This window comes from Cnephaeus nilssonii (genome assembly GCF_951640355.1).
Source record: "Cnephaeus nilssonii genome assembly, chromosome: 2".
Classification (NCBI taxonomy): Eukaryota; Metazoa; Chordata; class Mammalia; order Chiroptera; family Vespertilionidae; genus Cnephaeus; species Cnephaeus nilssonii.
The window spans coordinates 68,157,409-68,177,200 of record NC_137073.1 but is presented as its reverse complement, the minus strand read 5'-3'; the positions used below and the strand labels follow the sequence as shown (position 1 = coordinate 68,177,200).

Here is a 19,792-nt window from a genome sequence, read left to right as displayed (position 1 = left end):
AGGAAAAAGGTGAAAGTAAACGATAAAAGAGAAAGTAGGAGGCAGAGGAAGGAAGTTGAAGGGAGAAGATTAACAAATTGGAGAGTAAGATAAAGGAATCACTTCATGAGAAATATTCAGGCCTTGATTTATCAAGAGAATTCTAATAGTAATTACTGTATACATCATATATAGTAATATAGATGTTTCAAAGACTTTAATGCTGTTATCTAAAAATATTTAGCAGATTAAGAAGCAATTAAAATTTAATAAGGAAGATAAAATTATCGAATAAAAATGAAAAATGATTATTTACTGTTTATAGAATTTTTGTTTGATGTGATAAGCTATGGAAAATGTAAAAAAAGAAAAGAAAGTGAAGTATCTTCAAAGCAATACTGTTATTAAATGAAGAAATTATTCTTTAATTAAGTCTAATCATGAGCACAGTGTCTTCCCTGGATAAGGATTTTTTTTTTTTTTTTAAGAGAAGTAAGCCTGTGTTTCCTTGTTTCTCAAATAGAGTTGGCTGAGCTGGTTGCTTTTTTGGTAATTAATCAAAGAGACCAAATCCCGTATCCTCCTCCGACTTTTCCTTTGCTTCAACCTTGGCTGGGGCTGCAGCAGCAGCAGGAGCAGCAGTGGTGGCCGGCCACAGGGGCAGCAGCCGCCGAGCAGATGGATCAGCCAAGAAGGCCTTGACCTTTTCAGCAAGTGGGAAGGTGTAATCAGTCTCCGCAGACAAAGCCAGAACTCGCTTGTACCCATTGATGATAGAATGGGGTACAATCTGGAGGCATACGCTGGCAACATTGCGGACACCCTCCAGGAAGCGGGAATGCAGAGTGTCCTCTGTGATGTCAAGCACTTCCGGGCTGTAGATGCTGCCATTGTCAAACACCTGCTGGATGATCAGCCCAAAGGAGAAGGGGGAGATGTTCAGCATGTTCAGCAGTGTGGCTTCGCTGGCTCCCACTTGTCTCCAGTCTTACCAGCGGTACATCACTCAGGTTTTCAATGGTGCCCTGGAGATTTTAGTGGTGATGCCTAAAGCCTGGAAGAAGGAGGTCTCTGGCCCCAGACCAGTGTTCTGGGCTGGCACCGTGACTTCACACGGGGCAATGGCACCAGCACGGGCAGCAGCTGGTACCTTATTGGCCAGCAGCATGTCCCTGATCTCAGTGAGGTCCTCCTTGGTGAGCACAAAGCCCACGTTCCCCCGGATATGAGGCAGCAGTTTCTCCAGAGCTGGGTTGTTTTCCAGATGTCCTCGGATGGCTTGTGCATCATGGTGTTCATGCCCATCAGCACCACAGCCTTCCCGCGGAGGGACATGCATTCTGCGGCATCTGCTTGGGCCCACATTGTCTGCTCTCACAGTGAAGCATTTTGGATAATCTCCCAGAAGTTGGATGATCTTAAAGAAGTAGTTGGATTTCCAGGTCGCCCTGTCAGGGATTGCCACGCAGGGTTTAGAGACGTCACTCCCACGAGGACGCCTGGCAAGAGCTGGATAAGGATTTTTAAATGGCATATTTGTTTAAAGGTACAGAAGTTTTTCATATTTAAAGCAGTCATATAATGTTTTTGCAAAGAGGATAAACAATTTTTATGGAAACATTTGCACAATATGAAATTAAAATGGCAGAACCAGCTTAACACCAAATAATGACAAACTTATCAAATTAAATTGGTTTTAGTCTCTCTTTTCTGAACACCAGGATATTTTCCTGTACCATTATTTAATGAGGTACCAATTACAACTGTAAATTTTGTTTTAATTAAAAAACAATTAACTTATTTAAACATGGTTACACTACAAAGTTATGTAGCATCATGATTTAAAGAACCAAAACTAAACATTCCAAGAAGACCTTATTCAATTAATTCTAGTCTGACCAAGAAGCAAAATTCTTCTTAATTTATATAATTCTTATATTGCATTAAATTTAAAATAATACATTTTCTAATTAACAATTTGTGTTTTGATGGAGTTAACAGCACTTTTGTTTTTTCTTTATCATAAAGTAGATAACAAGCACTATAAAAAGAAAGAAAATTAAAATGTGATTGGAAGAGTTGCTTGAACAATGGAATAGATTAAGAAATAAATCAATCTGTAAAATATAAAATTTTAATCTGGTAAGGAATATAGCAATTATCCTAGCTAGTAGAATTATGCTAATTTGCATTGGGGTATTTTTGTATAATTAGATGCTGGGTAGTCATCATTCTTTATGTGAAGCTTTCTCTAGTGACCCTTACTAGAAGAGATAAACCATGTTGAAGGCTTTTTTAGACATATATATTCTCCTGGAGTAAAATGTTTTGAAACCTCTCCACACAGTGGCCATATTGGGGGCCCATAATATCATTTTTTCTTATAAATATAAATTTATGTTAAAAATATAAAAACAGAATTCTCCCACATTATGAGAAATGGACTTATATTTTCAATAAATAATTAAACTAAAAATTATGGGGAATGTTATGAAAATGTTTCAAGCTCAAAGGCAAAAATCTCTCAGCTTTTACAATTCTCAAATTCCAATTTAATTGTTTAATAGTGGCCACTAATCAAGAAGTAAACTAGCAAAATATAACCATAATTGGTATGGTATCTGTGCACAATTATGCTCCTGTATTAAAAAATTATACAGATTGGTGATAAAACTTACTGATTTCGATCTTTAATGAATTTCCATTATGTATTTCCCTGTTTCTGAATCCACTCCACAGGCTCCTTTACTATTGTTTTGCCAGTGCATTTTAGCTATTAAAATTCTAAACAGAACTTACATTTAAGTCTTTTATCCATTGAGTTTATTCTGGTATATGGTGTAAGTTGGAGGTCTAGTTTCATTTTTTTGCATGTATTTGTCCAGTTTTCCCAAACCATTTATTGCTCCAATGTATGCTCTTGCCTCCTTTATCAAATATTAATTGAGCATAATGGTTTGGGTCAATTTCTGGGTTCTCTGTTCTGTTCCATTGAAATATATGTCTGTTCTTGTGCCAGAACTAGGCTGTTTTGAGTACAGTGGCTTTGTAGTATAACTTGATATCTGGTATTATGATTCCTCCAACTCTGTTCTTCTTTCTCAAGATTGCTGCAGCTATTTGGGGTCTTTATTGGTTCCATATAAATTTTTGGAGTATTTGTTCTAGGTCTGTGAAATATGCCGTTGGTATTTTAATAGGGATTGCACTGAATCTATAGATTGCTTTAGTTAGTATAGACATTTTAATGATGTTGATTCTACCAATCCATGAACATGGTATATTTTTCCATCTGTTTATATCTTCCTCTATCTCTTTTTTTCAACATCCTGTAGTTTTCAGAGTACAGGTCTTTTACCTCCTTGATTAAGTTAATTCCTAAGTCTCTTAATTTTTTTTTGTTGGCAATGGTAAATGGGATTTTTTTTTCCTTATTCAAATTTTGTCCTATAATGCCCTTTTTCTTTTCTTTTTTAATACATCTTTATTGTACAGTTTATTACAGTTGTTCCTCTTCCCCCCCCCCCCCCCATAGCTCCCCTCCACCCGGTTCCCACCCCATGCCCTTACCCCCCACACACACTATCTTCATCCATAGGTGTAAGATTTTTGTCCAATCTCTTCCCACACCCCCCATACCTCCTTCCCTCCGAGAATTGTCAGTCCATTCCCTTTCTATGCCCCTGTTTCTATTATATTCACCAGTTTATTCTGTTTATCAGATTTTTTATTCACTTGATTTTAGATTCACTTGTTGATTGATATGTATTTGTTGTCACTTTGTTGTTCATAATTTTTATCTTTACCTTTTTCTTCTTCTTCCGCTTCTTAAAGAATACCCTTCAGCATTTTATATAATACTGGTTTGGTGGTGATGAACTCCTTTAGCTCTTTCTTGTTTGAGAAGCTCTTTATCTGACCTTCAATTCTAAATGATAGCTTTGCTGGGTAGAGTAATCTTGGTTGTAGGTTCCTACTGTTCATCACTTTGAATATTTCTTGCCACTCCCTTCTGGCCTGCATAGTTTCTGTTGAGAAATCAGCTGACAGTTGTATGCATACTCCCTTGTGGGTAACTAACTGTTTTTCTCTTGCTACTTTTAATATTCTCTCTTTGTCTTTTGCCCTTGGCATTTTAAGTATGATGTGTCTTGGTGTGGTCCTTTTTGGATTCCTTTTGTTTGGGGTTCTCTGCACTTCCTGGACTTGTAAGTCTATTTCTTTCACCAGGTAGGGGAAGTTTTCTGTCATTATTTCTTCAAGTAGGTTTTCAATATCTTGCTCTCTCTCTTCTTCTGGCACCCCCATAATTTGGATGTTGGTACGCTTGAGGTTGTCCCAGAGGCTCCTTACACTATCTTCATATTTTTGGATTCTTTTTTCTTTTTGCTTTTCCAGTTGGGTGTTTTTTGCTTCTTTGTATTTCAAATCTTTGACTTGATTCTTGGGATTCTCTAGTCTGCTGTTTGATCTCTGTATATTATTCTTTATTTCAGTCAGTGTATGCTTAATTTCTGATTGGTCCTTTATCATATCCTTGAGGGTCTCACTAAATTTCTCAGAGGTTTCTAGAAGATTCTTGAGTAACCTTATAACTGTGGTTTTGAACTCTTTAACCAGTCATTTGCTTTCCTCCATTTCTTTCATTTGTGACCTGTTTCTTTGTCTCTGCATTTTGGTTGCTTCCCTGTGTTGATAGAGTGGCTTTGTGTGCTAGGTGTCTATAGGGCCCAGTGGCTCAGCCTCCCCAATCACCTGAGGTGGACACTCTTGGTGCACCCCTTTGTTGGCTGTGTGCACAGTCTTGTTGTAGTTATGCCTTGATTGCTGTTGGTATCACTGGGAGGAATTTACCTCCAGGTCAATTGGCTGTGAGGACCAGCTGTGTCTATGATGGGAGCACTTCTGTGCTTGAGACACCCTTATGGGGCAGGACTTGCTTCGGTGGGGCTTGGCTTTGGTGCTCACTGAGTCTGCCCCTTGAGTGTGTCACTTATGGATGTGAAGAGTTGTAATCTGGTATGACCACTGGGTACACTGGCTCATGGATCTCCAAGGAGGTGTAACATCAGCCACTGCCTGAGGCCACCCAGCAGGAGCTACAGAGAGATCTGCAGATTCCTCCTTTTGTTTGGGGTTTGGAAGTGCCCAGATGAGGCCCAGCTATGAAGCAATGCAGGCTGCTGAAGGGCCTTAGGCGTTCTTTTGGATGCTTTGGAGCTCTCTGACCCAGCTGCAGTTTGTTAGGTTTTAGGTTCCAAGAGGGACAGGCCATTCATATGCAAAAGCCGCTGCACACAGCTTGGGTGGGTTGCAAATTGGGTGGGCCGGGGTCTCAGGGAATCACCAGGGCAGAGCAAATAGCAATGGCTGCCAGTCTGCCCTGTCCCAGAGAGGTCCCAGGGTCTCTGTGTCCTGCAGCCCTGTGCAGTAACTATGATCACTGCCAGCACCTACGAGAGAAAGCCACCCTCGCATTCCTGCCCAATGCCTGACAGTCCAGTTTCTCCCCATATGAGTCTGGGTCCCCAGAATCTCGCCCGGAACTGGAGTTCAGAGCAATCGGGAGCTTGTATCTCCCTCCCGATTAAAAAAAACAGCACACCCAGTTGCCAGCCCATTTTGCACGCCTCCGTACCTCCGCACTTCCGCACTTCCGCACCTCCTACCTGTCTCAATGCGCTTTTTTCTTTCCTTCTAGTTGTAGAACTTCCATTCAACCAGGTTTCCCATGTTCTGGATGATATCCGTTTTGTCTTTTAGTTGGAGTTTTGATGGGGTTGTGAGAGGCAGCAAGTACAGGTGTTTACTTATGCCACATCTTGGTTGTTCTCCTGGAATTGTATTTTTAGTTTTTCTTTCTGATAGTTCACTATTGGTGTATAAAATGCTATGGATTTGGGGTATTAATTTTGTAACCTGCTATATTTCCAAATTCATTTATTAAATCTAGTCATTTTTTAATGGAGACTTTAGGGTTTTCTACATACAGTATCATGTCATCTGCAAATAATGAGAGTTTTACTTCCTCTTTTCCAATTTGGATGCCTTTTATTTCTTCTTCATGTCACTATGGCCAGGACTTCCAGACAGGCATCCCTGCCTTATTCCTATTCTTAAGGGAAATGGTTTTAGTTTTTGCCCATAGAGTATGATGTTGGCTCTGGGTTTGTCATATATGGCCTTTATTATGTTGAGTTATGTTTCCTTTATTCCCACTTTGCTGAGAGTTTTTATGAGAAAAAAAAAAGGTGTTGGATTTTGTCAAATGTTTTTTTCTGCATTGATTGATATGATCATGTGATTTTTCTCTTGCAGTCTGTTTATGTGCTGTATCACATTTGTTGATTTGAAAATATTGTACCAGCCTTGCACCCCCAGAATAAATCCCAGTTGGTCATGATGTATAATCTTTTTAATGTATTGCTGGATATGGTTTTCTAAAATTTTGTTGAGGATTTTAGAGTCTATGTTCATTGTAACCATAAAAGTCCTAGAAGAAACAATAGGCACCAAAATTTCAGACATCTCTTGTAGCAATACATTTACCAATACATCTCCTAGGACAATGGAAATTTTAAAAAAATAATAAACAAATGGGACTACATGAAAATAAGAAGCTTCTGCATAGCAAAAGAAATAATAAGAGACCCCACTACATGGGAGAATAATACCTCTGATAAGGGGTTAATCTCCAAAATATATAGGGAACTCATACAGCTTAACAAAAGGAAGACAAACAATGCAATTAAAAAATGGGCTAAGGACCTAAATAGACACTTCTCCAAAGTAGACACACAAAAAGCCAAGAAACATGAAAAAATGATCAAAGTCACTAATCATCTGAGAGATGTAAATCAAAATGACAATGACATATCACCTCACACCTGTTCAGAGTGGCTATCATCAACAAATCAACCAATGACAAGTGTTGGTGAGGTTGTGGAGCAAAGGGAACCCTAGTGCACTGCTAATGGAAATATAGACTGGTAGAGCAACTATGGAAAACAGTATGGAGTTTCCTCAAGAAATTAAAAATGGAATTCCCATTTGACCCAGTCATCCCACTTCTAGGAATATATCCCAAGAAACCTGAAACATTCATCATAAATAATATATGCACCCCTATGTTCATTGCAGCGCATTTTACAATAGCTAAGACTTGGAAACAGCCTAAGTGTCCATCAGCAAATGAGTGGATAAAAATACAGTGGTACATCTACACAATGGAATACTATTCTACTGTAAAAAAGAAAGAACTCTTACCATTTTCAACAACATGGCTGGACCTGGAGAATATGATGCTGAGTGAAATAAGCCAGTCAGAGAAAGATAAGTATCACATGATCTGACTCATATGTGGAGTCTAATAAACCAAATAAACTGATGATCAAAAATAGACTCAAAGTCACAGAAACATAAACAGACTGTTGAACCTCAGAGGGAAGGCAGAGGAGGGTAGATGGAAAGAAATCAACAAATGAACTTATATGCATATGTGCATAACCCATGGACACAGACAGTTGGGTGGTGAGGGCCTGTGTGGGGGGAGGATGGGAGCAGGCTGGAAGAAGTTAATGGGGGAAAATGAAGACCTATGTAATATTTCAACAATAAAGATTTTTTTAAAATCAGACATATCATTAAGATCTTTTTAAGAATATGTATTGCATATGTAAATTACAAACCAACTTGTGTAAAAGAAAAAAAAATTGTAAACAGGAAATATTTTACCACACATTATAATGATATCTGTTCATTTCCATTCTTAGCAACTTTAATAGATCAGATATCATAGCTAAGGAGATATGGTTTGGATAGTGGCCAATGACATAAACATTAGTAAATAAAGTTGAAATTAAATAACCAAGGAATACAGGTTGATAAGGGAAGAGCTATAGTTATTTGTAATTTAGTAGCTAAGATACAGAATTTTAAAGATCTGGGGAAAAAAAGTACCAGTTCAGAATATGACCAGTAATGAAATATTCCCTCTTTAACTGATAAGATTAAAAAACAAAAATATATTTTATGCATAACTTTAATTAATAAATAATTTGTTAATATTTATTTAATTAATTAATAAGTATTTATTAATATTTATTTAATTAATAAATATTTAATAAAATATTTATGTTATTAATTCAAATACTGTATTATTATTATTGATGATTTCATCTTCCTTGTCAGCTGCCACCATTTACTTGTTTTCAGTTAATCCAACATAAAGACAAAATTGTGAATTGGAGCACAGGAAAATTCTGTCAGGTACTTAAAGGCCCATCAGATTATCATTTAACTATTTTAGATTATTTTGTTTTGATTTTGAAGTTGTTAATTCACGGAGCTCTTCATTCAATTATATTGTCAAATAAAAAGGCAATGAGTTGACTATAATGAAAAGTAATTCAAAATCTGTCTTTTTTTCTTGCTTTAATAAAAAGCAATAGCAATTATGTAATCATCCTCTATGAGGAATTGGTCTATTTAAACCAAGTATTAACATGTGCACACGCACACACACAAACACACACACACGTCTATTTTTACAATGATTCAAAGCTAGTAAGATAAAATGTCAAAATTGAAAAAATATGTTATTTTATCAAGGAAAAAGTTGGTTTTCCCCAGAAAAAAATTAACACAAAAGAATTGATGAAATCACTTACATGTTTTAATATACCTTGGGAATATTCTAGGTTTACTAGAGGCCCAGTGCACGAATTTTGTCCCTCAGCCCAGCCTGTGCCCTCTCATAGTCCCGTAGCCCTCAGAGGATGTGCAACTGCTGTGGAGGCAGGAGAGGCTCCCACCACCGCTGCTGCACTCAGCAGCTGTGAGCCTGGCTTCTGGCTGAGCAGCACTCCCCCTGTGGGAGTGCACTGACCACCAGGGGTCAGTTCCTGTGTTGAGCATCTGCCCCCGGGTGGTCAGTGCACGTCATAGCGACCAGTCATTCTGCCATTTAGTCAATTTGTATATTAGCCTTTTATTATATAGGACTAGTAGCCCATTTGCAGGATTCAATCCTTAGTATATGGTTGCATTAGTAGTCCTGATTAAAATGCATATACCCATATTTGAACCATACCTAAAATAAATTGATATTTAAAAGTAAAGTTTTCGGAAATTTTTCAGGGTGTCCAGAAAGAACCTTCATATCTGAAAGTGCCAAATGGACTTTAGAGACAGCTGCTATCTTTATAAGAAGAATACAAAATGTAAGCACTACATGTAGCTCTGAGAAATTAAAGCAAAATATGCAATATTCAGATTAATGTAATAGTCATATTGTTTCAGTTGAAACACACAATTCTAGTGTTTCCCCTAATAACTTGGAAAGAGTATTTGATTCATTTTTTAGTAATGAATGAAAAATATCACATAAAATGTGCTAGATAATATTCATAGCAAAATATAAAAACCTTGCTAGACACAAAGATTTATAAGATCATGATCCATGTCTGTTTTTCCTTTATATTCCTAGCATTTGGTAGAATGCCTGGAATATAGTAGATAATTAATAAATATCTGTGAAGTGATTTAACAAAAATATTTTTACCTTCTGTTTATTCAGTACTGTATCAAATTACACAAAGGCTACAGAAATACTTAGTCTTCGGGTTATCCAAACACCATTTGAAAGTGTTTTCTTCACTTTTTTAATAGACTATATATATATATTTTTAACAATTTTAGGTTTATAGAAAGTTTGATGAGAAACTACAGATAGTTCCCATCTGTTGTCTGTGTCTATGAGGTTTTTGTTTTCTTAATCCCTTCACCTTTCTACACCCAGCCCTGCAAACCTCCCATCTTACCATTTGTGGCAGCATGGATGGACCTGGAGAGCATTATGCTTAGTGAAATAAGCCATTCAGAGTAAGAAAAGTACCATATGGTTTCGCTCAGATGTGGAATCTAATGAACAAAATAAACACAAACAGAAATAGACTCATAGATAGAGAACAGACTGAAAATGTATTTTTAAATAAAGCAAATGTGTGTGTGTGTGTGTGTGTGTGTGTGTGTGTGTGAATTTTTAAGTCTATAATTCTAAAGCTTAACTATAACCTATCTAAATGGAAGAAAACATTTTGAGAAAACTATTTATGGGTGGAGGGGCTACCTTAGTGATTTCCAGGTTCTTTTTTTTTCTTTCTGGTTTTATTGAGATACTAGAGGCCCGAAGCACAAAATTTGTGCAAGCGGCTCGGCTCTCACAGCCCCAGCTGCCTTGCAACCCTGGCGGCCCCGGCTGCCTTGCAGCCCTGCAGCACCATGGCTCCGTGTCCCTGCCCACTGGTCATTCGGGAAGGTTGTTCCACCATCTGGTCTAATTAGCATATTAGCTCTTCTTATAGATGATTGACAAATAAAAATGTACATATTTAAGTTGTACCATATGATGTTTTGATATATATATACTAGGTGTACCAGTTAATACGGATTTTGTAATCAAAGAAAACATGGTAATTTCAAGAGAAACATCAAAAGTGCTTTATTCAAAGTAATGTTCATTGCTAGCTACATATTTCCCCCATCTTTCAGGTAATTTGTGGATACCGTCCCAATAGACCTTTTCTTGTTTTGAGACAAAACATTCAGAGACCCAGTTTTCCACTTCTTCGTACGTTTTGAAGTGCTGCTCAGAAAGTGCGTGTGCCATTGATCAGAACAAGTGGTAATCTGAAGGAGCAAGGTCTGGTGAATACAGCGGGTGGGTTAATACTTCCCAGGCAAGATCTTTTAACGTGTCTTTATCTGGTTTTGAAGTGTCTGATGGTGCGTTATCATGAAGCAAAATTACTTTGCCATGTCTTCTGGCACATTCTGGTTGTTTTACGATCAAAGCGTGGTTCAAATTGATTATTTGTTGTCAGTAGTGATCAGTATTAACGGTTTCACCTGGTTTTAGAAGCTCATAATACACCACATCTTCCTGATCCCACCAAATGCAGAGCATTGTCTTCTTTCTGAAGCAATTTGGCTTTGTATTCGATGTTGATGGTTGACCTGGATCAACCCATAATTTTGTGCATTTGGGATTCTCAAAATAAGTCCACTTTTCATCGCCAGTCACAATTCGATGCAAAAAAAGACTTTTTTTTGTGCTGTTGAAGCAACATTTTACTAATGACTTTTCGATTTTCCATTTGTCTTTCGTTCAGTTGATGTGACACTCATTTTCCTTCCTTTAAAATCTTTCCTATTGCTTGTAAATGATCGGAAATTGTTTGCTGATCTTTCTGCAAGTTGTTTTTGAGTTTGCCACGCATCCTCATCCAATTATGTTTGTAATTGTTGGTCTTCAAACTTTTTCAGTTGACCTGGATGTTCTTTGTCTTTCACATCGAAATCATCACTTTTAAAGTGTTTAAACCAGTGTTCACAAGTATCTTGAGATGGAGCATGTTCACATAAGCCTCCTGAAATATAAGATAACTTTTTCTTCAAAATAAAGTAGTGAATTAAAACTTCCCGCAAATGGTTTTGTGTGTGTTTTTTTTGGCACAAAATTTGACATTTTTAAGTGTAAAAATATCTATGATGTTAACGCCTTCAGAAAATTTGACATATGAAGTTTTGAAGCTTGCTGTCAATACAACAAAATAACTTACATATCAAATCACATATATATCAACATATGTGTAACTCCATCTATTGAAAAAAATCCACATTATTAACTGGTGCACCTGGTATATTGTGAAATTATTACCCCAATCAAGCTAAAAACACATCCCCCTTCTCACATAATTACCCTCTTTTATGTGTGGCAAGATCAAGAGTTCTACTCTGTTAGTAAATTTCAAGTATACAACACATTTTTATTGTAGACACCATGCTTATATGTTAAGTCTCCAGAACTTAAACATCTTATAACTGAAAATGTATATCTTTTGACCAACATCACTCCATTTCCCCTACCCCATCCCACTACCATTATACTCATTATTACTAGGAATTTTACATTAATCTCTTTAGAATCCATATATAAGTGAGATAATGCAATATTTGTCCTTTTGTGTCTGGCTTATTTCACTAAGTGTAATTATAATGTCTTCCAGTTTCTTCTAAATGGTGGAATTTTCTTCTTTTTGAGGGCTGAATAGTATTTCCTTCTGTATCTTGTTAAATACACCACATTTTATTTATCCATTTATCTGTGTATGTACATTTAAGTTGTTTCCGTATCTTGGCTACTGTGACTAAAGTGACAATAAACATGGCGATGCAGGTATCTATATAAGATCGTGAGTTTATATCCTTCGGACATTTACCCAGAGATGGATTGCTGTATCAGTTTTCATTAATATATTTAGTAGTTCTATTTTTAATTTTTTGAGAAACATCCAGACTAGTTTTCATAATGTCCATACCAATTTACATTCCCACCAACAATATACCAGGATTTCTTTTTCTCTACATTCTCACCAATACATGTTTGAATGTATGAATATAGATTTTCTCCTTTTTTGGGAAATTGATACTTCGAAATACACTTTAAGGCTTAAATTTGCCATCTATTTTTATAAATTATTTTATTAAAATAATTTTTAGAGTTGATTTCAAAACATTATTAGCCCACTCACTCTGTGTCAGGACTATACTGATGTATTGCCATGGGATATAAACAACTAAGAAAAGAGCTTAAAGAGTATGAAATATAAATTTGGAGGACAGATTTATATTATTTTTAGTTCACACATCAGTCCAATATAATCAGTTGTCTAAGAAAAGGACATGTTATTTGACTAAATTTGCAGACATACTTTTAACCATGCTCTTCTTAAAGACACTGTTTACATGGCCTAACAAATCGTAGCAATATAGCTCATAAAAAATCCCCACAGTAAAGTCATAGCCAGGGCAGAAGGTCAATTGAAATTGAATGAAGAGTGTCGGTCCACTTGAAATGGCAGTCTTTTAGTGCCATCTGTTGCAAATAGGTTTAAAGATTTTACAAGCTGAGACTTCTGAAAATGATCAATCTTTAAGAGGCAGTCATTAAGGAGTGTGAGGATAGCAAGATCAAAGCAAGCAAAATAGCGTTCTTACTATCTAACATTCTGGCCTCTACACTGGTTTTCCTTTAAAAAAGCAGGCCATTGAAAACAGATCCACAATTAAGCATCTCCCAGTGTTAATTCCAACATTGTGTTGGCACACTCCCTAAAAATAATAAAATAATTATTAGCCTCAATAGCTTACAGCATCAGATTTTTTAAATAAACTACATTAAGGCTTTCTTTATGGACATAAAAATCATTTTACTTTATTAAAGAAGGAAACTTGAAATTTCAACTTAATTCCTTTTCTTTCTTTCTTTTTTTGCTGCTGATTTTGATGACAGATTTCAAGATAGCATCATGCATAGCAATTCTATAAAACTGGATTTTTTCCAAGTGATTTCAATGGAAAATCTGTCCCAAGAAACATTTTTTAAAAATTAAACAAATTTCTTCAAAACCCATGCAAAGAAATTCCTTTTCTTGTGATTTACAATGTTAACATATTAAAGCTCAGAGTGTCCCATTTTATTTTTTAAATGTCTCAAATATGCTTTATTACAAACCATCATTTCCATAAAAACATATTAGTATCCAGTGGTACTATTAAGTATAGTAATGTTGAAGCTACAAAAACCAGCATCCAACAGAATATTCTCTAAAGCCAAGGGAAGTGCTTCTTCAGGCTTATTCCTTGCCAACCTCACCTTCAATCCCTCTCTCATTCCCCAAAGAATACATAACAATGTGGTACATTAAATCTGACAAAATGAAAGCAAATGTATCCAAAGTTTTAAGCTAAGTGTAAATGAGTAAAAAGCCCAACACCAGAGAGAATTAAAATTTTCTAAGTCTTAAAATGAATGTTCAATATATGCTTCATCACTAGATAGGAACAAGGGATCATTAAAATGTTAACACCTCATTCTATTTTATGTACAATATCAATAGAACACACTTGGGAAATTACCTATATTACAAAGGTTAATTCTGCTATTTGGACTATTTGCCAAGACTCTACTTCTGATTTTATATTCAGAGGAGAAAACAGATGACAGGCATTCTATTTAATTATTGCCATACTACTGTGCTCTAGAGGAAAAATCAAATGCATTAGCCTTGTAATATCTCACAAGGATAAGGCAAGGCATGAAACACTTTTTTATATGCGTATTTCATTATTTCTAGAATTTGAAATTTATTTTTTGAAACATGAACAAAGAAAGTGGTAGGAAATGTATTATTAACGGGCACAGTCAAAATTAAATGTCTTTAAACTATTAAAGCCTAGAGATTTAATATTGCTCTTGAAACCAGCCCAGATACAAAAAGATTAGTTTTTATTTGTGTATAATGGAGATATATTTAAATTGCACCAGTGACTTAGGAAGAATAAAAAATATATATTTTTCTAAAATATCTTAAGTAGCAAAGAGTACAGAGGACTAACAATTCATCATTTTTCATGCATCATTTTTCACTTGAAGAAACTGTGAAGAGACTATAGATTGTGCTTTGTCTATCCTGGCAGGGTAGCCCAGTTGGTTAAAGTGTTACACCAAGGTCGTGGGTTCTATCCCTGGTCAGGGCACATACAAGAATCAACCAATGAAAGAATAAATAAGCAGAACAACAAATAGATGTCTGTTTCTCTCCCTCTCTCTGTGTGTCTCTCTCTCAGAGCCATCAAGTATAAAAGAGTCTAAAAGCCTAGATAAATGGTACTAATAAGTTACAGAGATAAACATTCCACAATAGTTTAGTTGCCTACAATACTTATGATGAGTTTCACACAGAATAAGCTTAATAAAATATTTTTATTTGAAGAATAATATTTAATAGATATTAGAAAAAGTTTAATAAATTTCACCATAAACTTCCCATGAAAAAGAAAAGAAAGATGACCTAGTGTATCATTTTTATCATAAGAGAAGTGAATGTGGTCAGAAGCTACTTTCTCCTTATCTTAGTGAGGCTTAGCTCTTTGGAGAATAAATCAGTAAGATTTATATATGTGTAGTTTAATACATAAATCCAGTTTATATTAAATGTTATTAGTGTTCAGAACATTATGAATTGATGATAACCTTCAGTTTTACTTAGTCACCTAGTTCTGTAAGAAATCACATTTAAAGAGTCAATGTTGATGTAACTATACAAATTCTCAATATCGATACTATATTCTTATTCAACTAACTAAACATATTTTATTATTAATGACCTTCATGTTTCACAGCATTGGCTCATGAAAAACCAGTATTATAAAAAACTTTTATCTATATGACTTCGAAGTCATGGCTCTTTGCCCACTTAGATAATATAATATGATTTTCATAATATTATTTTATACGGGAAATTTTACTTGTTGAGGATAATTGCATCAATTAATCCCTTTTCCCCCTTCTAGAATGGCCACTGCCTCATTGCTTTTTCTGTCCTCTGATAGCTCTTTCTAACTCTTGAAAAGCACTTGCAACAGAGGAACTCCGTAACTAGCCATATACAAAACTATGAATAGAGTAGGCACTTAAAAAGAAAACTCCACTGAATAGTAATTTTAGAAACTATGAAAAAAAAAGATTCAGTTATATACCTGATTTTATTTTCATGCCTGTCTTATTTAAGTGTTCAATAGATGTATTAAGTAGTTCAAATTTTGTGTGTTATTTTACATGATCACCATCCACTCATTCACATATGCATCTTTTCAAACTTGTGATATTCATTCATGGAAGATAATGCGTTAATACTGATGCTTAATAGCTAGGGGGCTGACCTTTCAATATTTAAGATTGAGATACTTTCTGATAATCTTTCTAATTCAGTCATTCAGCATGATAGTTTCCAGAGAATCAAACTTGTTAAAGTATTCTTAATTTTCAGAAATTTTCAAAGTCTGTTTGTGCTTTGTATACCCCCTTAGCAGTTGAAGGATTGTTAAGCAATTATCAATGCAAGGAAATTTTAGCGGCCAGGCTCTTATAAATACTAACAATTAGCTGATTCCGGGATTTTTTTCTCTCCAAACTCTTACCATTGTAGTTATACCATATCAAAGTATCTTCTTAATATATCCCAATAGATTCTAAGATTATAGATTTTCATGTTTATATTAATTTTTAGCCCATGTATTTACCCTCCTACCTACAAAATCCCTCTGAATCACCACAGTTAAAAACTTTTGCTCTATAATGATACCAATATAAAAATGAAGTTAAGCCATAGATTGGGAAAATATTCCAAATATATCCTATCTAATAAAAGAGTAATATGCAAATTGACCATCACTCCAAGACACAAGATGGCCACCCCCATGTGGTCAAAGATGGCCGTCACAAGATGCTGACAGGGGAGGGCAGTTGTGGGCATCGGGCTGGCCGGGGAGCAGTTAGGCGTCTATGAGGCTGACAGTGGAGTGGTTAGGGGGTGATCAGGCTGGCAGGCAGAAGCGGTTAGGAGCATCAGGCAGAGGCAGTCCTGGATTGTGAGAGGGATGTCCAACCTCCTGTCTAAACAGGCAGTTGGACATCCCTCAAGGGCTCCCAGTTTGGAGAGGGTGCACGCTGGGCTGACACCCCCCCCCTCGTGTATGAATTTCGTGCACCGGGTCTCTAGTATATAATAAATATCTTGTATCCAGGATATAGAAAGAACTCTTAAGATTCAACAGTAAGGAAAAAATTAACCTAATTTTTGAAATGGAAAAAATGGTTGAAATAACAAAGATGATACACAAATGCCTAATATGCATATGAAAAGTTGCTCAATATTATTAATATTAGAGAAATGTAATTTAAATAAACAATGATACAAACTTTTAAAATATATAAATGCTAATAAACTATTGGGATATACAGTATATATAAAGTGAAAAATCTATTCTCATAAGAAAGTGAAGATAATGTGTAAACATAGTTATTAAAGTATTGCTTATGATAGCAATTAACTGCAATACATTTTAAAATAGGAGATTGATTAAATAGGTGGTCTAATATTGGAAATTTAAAATTGCAAGCAAAATTTTAATAATATGGAAAGTTGTTGTATTACATAGTAGTGACAAAAGTGTTTTTCCAAACAAAATTAAAATTATATTACATTGTGACACATATATCCACAAATATAAACATATAAATAATTAAATTGGTAAAACTGGTTATCTCTGGGTGCTTGTTTTCCTTATGTATATATTTTGTTTTTTTACAATTATGATGTACCTACTTAAAAGTAAATTAAAACTGTCAGTATAGCTACCTTGCCTATATTATACCAAACATTTTACATATTATATCGAGAATTTATCCTGATTCTTTTGTGTCATGAAGAAACTTAATAGAAAAAAATAAACATCTCATATTTGTTATTATGTATCAAGCAATCATTTGGTAGATACTTTTTTATTTTTCAATTGGCTATTTTGGTTTGTAAACACTGAAGTTTTTGGATACTCTTGTAATCACTACATTTGTCTTCTATTATTTAAACATAGTAATTCCTCAACAAATTAATAGTGTCTAAGTAATTTCTGCTATTGAAAAATTACAGCTGAGTTTGAATGTGCTATGAGAAATAGATAGGTCCTATATACTAATCAAGAAGAAAATATTATATATCATTGCTTGGCTGTTTTATGTATTTCTGAAACACTTGCAAGTATTATTTTTCCTGTTCCTTTTTAGTGTCAGGAATTATATTTTTTAAAGAATGCATTATACAAATTACCATTAATTCCTCAAATCTACTCAGTCAACCAGAAGAAAACTACTTTAAACAAATCATTACTTCCACTGATGGAAAAAGGATCTATTCCTTAGTCCATCAACTATGGTTAAATAAAAAATAGCAAAATGTATTTCTCAGTTTGCAAGATGGAGAACTATGGAGTTAAAAAACGGAAAGCTGGATGGCAGTATATTCTCTATTCTGTCACATTTGTAACCAACAGAACTATAGTTACCATCTATGAGTCTGAACTTCATAACATTTTTCTTATTTGCTCTATAAGGTACATGCTTTTTACTGTTTCATTCCACACACTGTAAATTTAAAGCTGAAATTCCATTATCAGAAGTTGAACTGTGTATCACCTAAAGCAGTGGTTCTCAACCTTTCTAATGCTGCAACCCTTTAATACAGTTCCTCATGTTGTGGTGACCCCCAACCATAAAATTATTTTCGTTGCTACTTCATAACTGTAATTTTGCTACTGTTATGAATTGTAATGTAAATATCTGTGTTTTCCGATGGTCTTAGGTGACCCTGCTAGCGGTTCTCAACCTGTGGGTTGCGACCCACAGGTTGAGAACCGCTGCTGTAGAGCCTAAGACCACCGGAAAACAGATATATTTACATTATAATTCATAACAGTAGCAAAATTACAGTTATGAAGTAGCAACGAAAATAATTTTATGGTTGGGGGTCACCACAACATGAGGAACTGTATTAAAGCGTCGCGACATTAGAAAGGTTGAGAACCACTGAAAGCTTTTATTTAAGATATTTATAAAATATTTAATTTTCTTTCTATGTACAAGATTGACACTAGTGTAAGTTTAATTCCTTCTTTTTCTACACAAAAAGAAAATGCAGATAAATCTCCATCCCATTGTCTCAGTCTTCATTTTTCCTAAACAAAACACCAGTTCAAGAGCATACAATGGAGTGAAGACAGTCTATTCAATAAATGGTGTTAGGAAAATTGGGCAGATATATGAAAAAAAAAAAATGAAACTAGACCACCAACTTACACCATACACAAGAATAAACTCAAAATGGATAAAAGACTTAAATGTAAGACATGAAACCATAAAAATCCTAGAAGAAACCATAGGCAGCAAAATCTCAGACATTCCTCATAGAAATATGTTTGTGGATATAACTCCTAGGGCAAAGGAAACTATAGCAAAAATAAACCAAATGGGACTACGTCAAAATAAAAGGCTTCTGCACAGCAAAATAAACCATCAACAAAATGAAAAGGGAGCCCACTGTATGGGAGAACATATTGGCAGTGATATACCTGGTACAGGGTTAATATTCAAAATATATAAGGAACCCATACAACTTAACAAAAGGAAGACAAACAAATAAAAAAATTGTCAAAAGGCCTAAATAGACACTTCTCCAAAGTGGACATACAGATGGCCAAGAAACATATTAAAAAATGCTCAAAGTCACTGATCATCAAAGAGATGCAAATTAAAATGACAATGAAGTATCACCTCACACCTGTCAGAATGGCTACCATCTTCAAATCAACAAATGACAAGTGCTGATAAGGAAGTGGAGAAAAGGGAACCTTAGTACACTGCTGGTGGGAATGCAGACTGGTGCAGCCACTATGGAAAACAGTATGGAGTTTCCTTTAAAAAGTTAAATATGGAACTGCCATTTGACCCAGTGTTCCCACTTCTAGGAATATATACTAAGAAACCAATAATACCAATCAGAAAGAATATATGCATCCCTATGTTCACAGCAGCACAATTTACAATAGCTAAGATCTGGAAACAGCTCAAGTGCCCATCAGTAGGTGAGTGGATAAAAAAGCTGTGATACATTTACACCATGGAATACTATTCAGCAGTAAAAAAAGAAGGATAGCTTACCCTTTGAGACAGCATGGGAGGACCTGGAGAGTTATTACGCTAAGAAAAATGAGCCAGTCAGAGAAAGATAGGTATCACATGATCTCACTCATATGTGGAATCTAATGAACAAAATAAACTGTTGAACAAAATAGATCCAGAGATATAGAAGCATGGAACAGACTGTGGAATCTCAAAGGGAAGGGGGGAAGGTCG

General features: G+C 35.3%; 1 pseudogene across 1 annotated transcript; it reads right to left on the bottom strand.

Moving 5' to 3' along the window:
* Positions 1–532: 532 nt before the first annotated feature.
* Positions 533–1,513, bottom strand: LOC307114853 (putative ribosomal protein uL10-like; annotated as a pseudogene). The gene has a single exon. The product of its transcript is annotated as a putative ribosomal protein uL10-like (transcript).
* Between the last annotated feature and the right edge of the window lie 18,279 nt (positions 1,514–19,792).